This window comes from Chinchilla lanigera, unplaced genomic scaffold (genome assembly GCF_000276665.1).
Source record: "Chinchilla lanigera isolate Chin_1 unplaced genomic scaffold, ChiLan1.0 scaffold00099, whole genome shotgun sequence".
NCBI classification, from domain to species: Eukaryota; Metazoa; Chordata; class Mammalia; order Rodentia; family Chinchillidae; genus Chinchilla; species Chinchilla lanigera.
The window spans coordinates 6,045,283-6,053,505 of NW_004955500.1; the positions used below are offsets into that span (position 1 = coordinate 6,045,283).

Below are 8,223 nucleotides of genomic sequence, written 5' to 3' on the forward strand. Positions count from 1 at the left end.
CCTCGGGCCTTCTTAGCTAATCTAATTCCATACCTGTCACACCAAATTCACTTGCAGAGCTAAGAAATTCAACTCTGTAGTGCCCTTTTCCTCAAGAAAAATGTGACAGGGACCTTTTGTGAATTGTCTTTGTTTCATTAAAATCTGCCTTTTTAATTTAACTTTGTGTGTGTGACTAGAGATGTTTTTAAAATATTAAATGTTCAGTTTAGGATCAATTTTTCAAATGTGAAGTCAACATAAACTTCATACCACTTGGTATCTTGTTAATGTTGCCTTGATACCAAAGATTTAAAAGAACAATATGTTCATCTGAGATAAATATATTTTTAAAGTAAAAGGGCATGGATGTATATGTCTTGGGAGCAGAATTCTCGTGTGGGTCACAGTCCCTAATTTCAAAATTTCAGAGCTGCTCCTGATCTAACAATCATTAGCTGGTGTCCTGTTAGCGACTCAGGAGACTGTGTTATATAATAGGCTGTCCCTGACTACGGAAATGATTAATTTGAGAGTGGAGGTGATATTTTTTTCTTAAAATATTACATTTATTAAATTAAAATAAAATGACTTTTTAGCATCTCAAAGTTTGGTATCTCATAGCCCAGCCAAATCTGTGAGAATTTATTTCCTAAGGAGAGAAAGGCAGTGGACTGTTAGTAAGGCAATGGAAGGAAAGCACAGCTTTTGATCATCTGCAAACTGTCCAGCACCATGGGACATAGAAAGGAGCTTCAGCATTTTACAGAAGAGAGGCTCATGGAGCTAGGGGTCCTGCCAGCTCCAACTCCAGTGGAGTTCCACCTATGCCACAAATTCATATTTTTGTGTTTCGTTCATCTATAGGTGACAAAAGTCATGACGAGTAAGACTTAGGTTCAAGTCTGTTTCCATCACCTTCAGCTGTGCCCTACCTCAGCTCTCCATGACCTGTCAGTGCAGTGTTTGGCACAAATCAGTGGAGGGGCAGAGAAGAAATAGAAGCATTGAAGTGGAAAACCATGGTGTTTCCATTTCCTGCTATAGAACAGATGCTAGAAAGAACTCTTCCAGGATCAATGTCCGCTATTCCTTTTATCTAAAGGGTGGCCAAGTAATCAGTGATATTTAAATTCTGGAAGTCACAATCTGGGACCACACTATAGCCTAGCAAAGAATAATCATGCTCTTTCCCATCTCATCCGCTCATGCTTGTGGAGTAACTAGGCTAACTCCCATGACACACCGGCTGATCAATTCAAACAACTAGTTGATACGGCTTATAAAAATAGCCATGCTGGGCTTGTTGGGAAAGGATACATTTCAAGGAAGATGAGTAGTGGTCTGAGTCAGCTTCTTGTGAAACCCAAGCAGGCAGGCAAGTGGTAATAAGGAAAGAGAATTGATGGTGACCAGAATGTCCCCATAAAGCATGTCACCCCACTGAGGAAAGGAGGTCAGGAACAAACAAGTAAGCAGAAAAATGTGCTAATGAATGTTAGAAGAAAACAATTCCTGTGGATATTATATTATTTTTTAATTTTTAAAATTTTTATATATATTTTTAAAAGAATATATTAACTTACATTTGTTGAAACATAAATATGTTGAAAATTAACCTAATGGCTTTTAAACATGAGAAGTAACATGACAATAACAATGGTATATGTTGTTCTCAAGCATTCTTACTATTACTAGAATTAGATTTTATTAAATGATAAACCCCACTGTCTTTGGGAGAGTATTCAGTTGAATTGGTGTATAAATTTGATTCTAAAGCTAGGGGGAAAAATTTTTTTTTTTCATATTTCTGTCAGCCAATAGATTTTAATCACAACTCATGTGGGACAAATGGTGAATCTTTCAATTATTTAATACTCATTTGGCAAGAGCAGAGTCTTGAACCTTTAAAAAATAAAAAATAATCACTTTTGTTGAATACTGCTGGTTACAATTTTTGCACAACGCTAATCATACAATACCTGCTGCTGCTGTGGCATGCTCCCTGGGTACTTTCCTTAGTAGGAGCCAGCTCAACAAGTGGGAGAACAAAAAGTAAACGTGGACCAGAAAACTGGCTAGCATGAAGGCGGCATGCTCATCACCAAAGTGGCTGGAAAAAGTGCTGCATGTTTCTGCCAAAGGCCCCTTGGATTCACTGACTAGCTTCATTCAGTGACTGGTCAAGGGGTGAGGCTACTGCTCTTTATAGCACTTTTAATATCTGTAGTACTGAATAGTTGTGGTAGTAATGGTTGTGGAGGAAGCGTAGAGAAGATTTCACCTCTATGAGAGTGATAAGAGGAGAGGGAACTTGTCACAGCTTCTTTGAGCCCTCCTTGCAGAGCACCGTCCTCCAGCCAGGGCGCTTCCAAAGAGTGCAGCAGGATTCACAGAGCAAGGGCCCGGGGCCTCAGCATCAACCTTCGAGGCTGTGCAGAGAAGGAAACCAACAAGCTAGTCAGAAATGCCTCTCCAGGGGGACACAGGCCAGCAAGGGGAAGGCCTGAGCTTAAACCCAAGCTTTCTGCAAGCCCCACATGCTGTCCATACATCACCGAGCATATCCCGATTGGATAGCACTGTCTTCTCAGCAGCAAGAAAGCAATGTGAAATCTAGGGTATCAATGAACTCATGCTTCTAAGGCTTATATCGGTAGGTAGCTTCATGGAGGAAACCTCTTAAGATTTGGGAAAAAGTCCTAAAACTGCCAGCTATTGTTCATATAGCAAAACTAGCCCCCAAAGTCCTTTGGGTTTATAGATTTACACAGAATAATAAAATTACTCCCAAAACATGTTAAGAAATTTATGAAATTTATTATATATACAGATCTATATCTACATCTATCAATCTTTCTGTCTCCTCAACGATGTCTTTAAAACAAAAAAAACATAAAATATGAATTAAATAAACTTTGGAAAGACCAAAGATTCTGAGAGGAAACAGATGATTAGATGCTTTGAAATGAGATTCGGGAAATGATTACCTGGGGGATGGGAGGAACACAGTGGGACCTTTTGTCCCCATACTTGAGGGCCTCAGCAAACGAGGGCTAGAGATTTGTGTCACACTCATAATAAAATAATCTTTAAAATCACTGAGGAAAACCGGTTTTCTTCAGAAAACAAGAAAACAGGATTTTATCTAGAGGACACACGCCACACACACACACACACACACACACACCCTCCTACTTGTAGATTGTATTTAGACTGAATGGGCAGGTAGAACACCCTATCAGGCATTCTTCTACCCTTAGAAGTCAATTCACTTGTATTCCTTAAAGTCTTTTCTCTCTAAAGATCCCCCCGGGATAGTGTTCAGAAGCGTAAAATTGTTTAAAATGTAACAGATGATTCTTGACTAAATACTCAATACAAGATGGACCAAAAAGTGGAGAGAAAAGTGATCGGGAGGCACTTAGATGACTATCACAGCAGCCCAGCTGTGAGGTCATAAGGACTCCTTTGAGAAGAGTGGGGAGGAGAGGGCAGACACAGGTAGAGTTCATTTCCTTACTGAATATTCAGCAGCTTCCCCCAGTCTGGAGACTCTACTGAAGATTCTCCATTCACTCTATCTCCTTCTCAGCCCTCATGTATTCTCTGGGCAAAGCCTAGTTCCCTCCGGATGACCTGCGAAGCAAACAAATCTGAAATACTTAAAAGAATAAAATCAGTTTTCCCTCAATACTATTGGTGATAGTTGCTATGCTCCTCTGAAGATATTTTACAGATAAAACATTTGTTTCATATAGTCAGGTTTATATAGACTGATTCGTTTTTTGGTTTTTTTGTTTTTTGGTTTTTGTTTTCTTTTGTTTTTTTTTTGTTTGTTTGTTTGTTTGTTTGTTTGTTTTTGCAGTACCAGGAATCAAATTTAGGACCTTGTGCTTGCCAGGCAGGCGCTGTGCTGCTGAGCTAAATCCCCAGCCCCAATTGATTTGTATTTTAAAAAGTCATCTTCTCCCAGAAAACAAGAAGATAAGGGAGGAAAAGGAAAGAACTACTAGACTCTATCACCTACATGAATCCTGAATAGACATGGGTTTGCCCCTTGTACTTGCTAGCTTGAGACCATAGGGAGGTGCGTTCAAGCTTTTTTGTTCAGACTGGTTCCTGTGTGAGGCAAATGTGACCGTTCAGAAACAGAAGCTCCTCCTACACACAGGACGTCGGTTCCCTTTGAACCTGAGGACAAATGTAGAGCAGAGCTTTTGGTTCCTTCTGTAGCCTCCCTCTTACGTTCAGAATTCATGACAGTTTGCTAGAATTTGTCCTCAGAGATTGCATTGGCTTTATCTGTTGATGCACCAGATTAATTTTAATGGAGAAAGTACAGGATAAAATGTCACCTCCAATCCTAGTGTAGATTCAATGGCATTCAGAATTTAAGAAATTGGAACATGTTTGTTTGAGCCAATGATTGTAAAGAAGATCTTGCTAAGACTTTATTGGTGGACCTTAAAAATTCTTAGATTAAATTGTCATAAGACTTTTGAGTTTCCTACTGTAGGCATTTAATTTATTCATTCTTTCATTGCACACTACTGAGAAGGTCTGGCACCTTCATTCTAGTGAGCAGTTAGCCCAAAGATCTCTCCTGCTTGCTCCCAGGACGGCTTGTGCAGGCCATATGAACAATGGGTTAGAGCTGCTAAGAAACATGGCAGTTCTGAGAATGGGATTTGCTATCAGGCTGAAGTGTCAGTGGAAAACTAATTGCATGTTTGCAGTAAAGGACTGTAGTGAGAGGAAAGAAATGGAAGGGCAATGAAGGCTACCTCGGAACATTTTCAAATTATGGCTCCTATGCAACAACTAAAGAAGTGCGTTGCTATTCCTTCTACTTGTGTGACCTGGTACTTATACCATGCACTTCAAAATTTAAAATGACCTTGTCAATATTCCGCTTTTCAAAATTCAACTTTTTCTCTCCTGTCATATGCCAAAATAACTGAACTGTCTCTACGGAGTGAGGGTGGAGAAGGGGTGGGTGAATCCTCCACCTGTGGGACAAAAACATTTGAAATATACCAGAGTGCGTACCTGCTTGGGCACGTGGGGTCAAAGATCGAAAATAGTTCCTCTTAAGGACATTAAGCTCCAGCTGGCATGACTCCCTGGCGCCTTTGAGGTCCATATGCATTCCAAGTTCTAGAAATAATTTCAGTAAGTTCTGCCAGATGCCGCGTCCTGACAGGTTTTCCTCTTATTATTCCCCTTGACCGCCAACAAGAAGGTTCCCCACTGCCCTGGTTAGGGCAGTGCCTGGTGCAATCAGCAGATCAAGTGGGCAGCAGTTGGTTTTTAGGAACTGGCCCATCATGAAGGTTTCTGTTGAGATTATGTTCAGCCAAACCTGCCCAGGGCACATTGAAAAAGATTTATACCACGACACATTATTGTTCTCAGCTTCCGGTCTCTTCTCCATGGAACTTGCATGAGTTATATTTGACAAATGTGAGTTGGGGTTACTCATCATATTTGCTTTCCTTGGGGCTGAAATAATTAAGCTCCACACCATTTCTGAAGCAAGGTTGGCGACATCCGGCTTTTGTGCCATTGTTTCCCTGCTTGTGTTCATGGTGGCTACTAATCATCCACTATAAACTTACTCCAAACTTTCTCAGCTCCAAAGCTTTCTCAGCCCAACATTCCCAGAATTCTACTGGCATCAGCATGTGAAACAAAACCTATTTGCTCAGAGCTTCAGCTCAGAGCTGCCCTGGGAAGGTTATCCTATGAAAGCCATATTTAGGACAAGATTCCTTAGTTGACCCCTGGCTTGCCCTGGAGAGGAAACAAAGTCTTGGGAGTAGTTTCAAAACTAACCTGGGCTTCAGGAAATGTCACATTAGGCAATGCTGAAGGTTCTGGTCTCATCTGTCAATCACAAATATGGATTTATTTCCAGAAAAGAAAAACACCGACCTAATCTTGATTCAGCTTTTGCCATCTCATTTTAGACAGAAATAATCGAGTCCATAATTTGTTTGTTTTAGTAAAAAACATGATGCTTTTTGACTGGTCCAGCTCTTCAGTAATTAAGGGAAAACTGTTTTAGGAGGCTTCTTCTCTGAAAGGAATCGAGCTCCTGTAGAAGCAGTGATGGGGGAAGAACTGGTGATGTGTATAAAGGACTTCTACTGCGACAACATTCACTCAACACATACTCCCTGAGCGTCAGGCGCTATTCCAGGGAGAGGTCGACGGAGAAAACCTGCACTTTTGAACAGATGGAGGGTGACACATAACCAGGCGGTGCGCCGGTGTGTCACTCCCACCGTACAGTGACAAAAGTGTGTGATCCAGATGCTACCGGGTCCCCGAAAGGGCAGTGCCTGGCGCCTGGAAGCTCAGCAAACCTTCTCAGAAGGACGAAGCTGTTTAGCACACATTAGTGTCTTACCTTAGCCACTCTCAGACCACTCACGTAATCCAGCCTGCGCATAACGAACTTGATGGGTTTTAAATTTTGCAACTCAGTCCTGAAAAAGCTTGCAGCTGAAAACATCTCCCTGTCGTGCGCATTGTGATTCCGCTTTGATGCTCCACTGAACCCTTGACACCCTCCAGATCAAGGTTGTTTTTCAGTTTGGGTTTCAGGTTTTAGCGTACGCTGGACCCTCCCTTCGGTATCATATATTTGGGTCACACCATGTGCTGGTCCAAGTATGCGAGAACCACTGGTTTCGTAAATGACTGGAGCATTACTGAAAACCTGTGGGGAATAAATCAGAGCACTGTCTTAATTGGTCTTTGCCCCTGGCATGGCATGGCTTCTCGTGATTACAGAGCAATGAAGCTATTCGGGTAAGCCCTGGCAACAAACCCTGGAAAGCCTCACTAGCCACTGAGATGATCTTTTCAGAGCTGGCATATCCAGGGGAGGATCCTGACGTGGTAGTTTCTACTTTGAGCGAGGACACAGGGCCCCAGCCAAACATCCACTGTGGCAACGGGTCTAATTTCTGTGTGCAGAGTTGGCAAGCGCTCAGAGTGAAGCCAGCTACCAAGAGGGTGGAAGCTACCAAGCTTCCACCAAGCAGCCTGGGCTTCCTGGGGCCCAGGGCAACTAGTAAGTTAGTATTTTGAGGTTTTTCAGAAGGGCAGGTTTTTGAACCACTTATTTTTTTTTCTCCCAAACAATGCACAAAGTGAAGGAGCTTTCGGTGATTTCAGAACCTGGGGTAGCTCCTGTGGCCTGACCGTTTCACTGAGCAGCTTTCTTCACAGTTATCCAGCTCTGCGGGTAGATGTGACGGTCTTTACTCCACCCCTGGAAGGAGACTATTGTTTGTGCTTTGTATTCCTTAAAGGCCACCAGGTGTGCAGTCAGCAAGCAGGCGTGCTTTACAGGCTGTGCTGGGGAAGCTCGGTGGTTGGCGTCTGAAGCCCTGGATCTAAGCCCTGAATTCCGTCAAGTACTAGCTGTGTGCCTTGGGCAAGTGACTTAACTCCTCTGAAAGTCAGTTTTCTCATCTGTCGTGGTGATTTCAGCAACAGAAAATAGAAAAACGAGTTTTATTGATTTGCCTCCTATATGAAGCGGCTTCAGCAGGAATATTTTTGCTACCTTGGCAATTATTCTAAGACCCAATTCCTCATGTTTGGAAGCTTTTTCCAAAGTGTAATTGCTTTTGCCACAGGTGCGCAGTAGTTTATGACCTTTAAATTATTTAAGAGAACATTTTGGGACTAACTTTTCCTAGAGGAGTTGGTAGAAAACTATGCCATGTGACATGATCTGTCTCTCATAAGCTTGTTCAGGAGGAGGTTCTTCAGTCACTGGGCCAAACATTAAACTAGGTCCTGAGGACAATGGCGCTGCCCTCATGGACTTCAGAGTCCTGACAGGGAGTCAAGCGAACACAGAACTACCACAGAGTGTGATAAAGCTGTGGCACAGTCATCCATGGAGGCCGAGACAGGCAACCAGGTAACACGTGCCTTCTGTCGGTATTCAAACCTCCACCTCAAATTAGTCATGCAGAAGACTGAATATAGATTTGATTAAACCCCTGTCTTTTTATAGAAAATATAGGGACAGAGAAATGACTTAGTGACTCCCCAGGAATACAGTTGATAAAATTCAGGATGGTTGTAAACTCTGCAAAACACCGTATTTCAACATCATCATCATCATCATCAACAAGAGCATCACAGTACATTGGAAGAGGTGAAAAAGATTAACAGGATACCTAGAGATTAAAGGACAGTAAGAAACTTACTAGCAAA

General features: G+C 42.1%; 1 long non-coding RNA gene across 1 annotated transcript; it reads right to left on the reverse strand.

Annotated features, from left to right (window-relative positions):
* Positions 1-1,503: 1,503 nt before the first annotated feature.
* LOC102013735 lies at positions 1,504-6,546 on the reverse strand. Its single transcript, XR_264231.2, has 3 exons — positions 6,395-6,546; positions 3,503-3,618; positions 1,504-2,411 (listed from the first exon to the last, which is right to left on the reverse strand). It is a non-coding gene; the product is annotated as an uncharacterized LOC102013735 (long non-coding RNA).
* Positions 6,547-8,223: the final 1,677 nt, after the last annotated feature.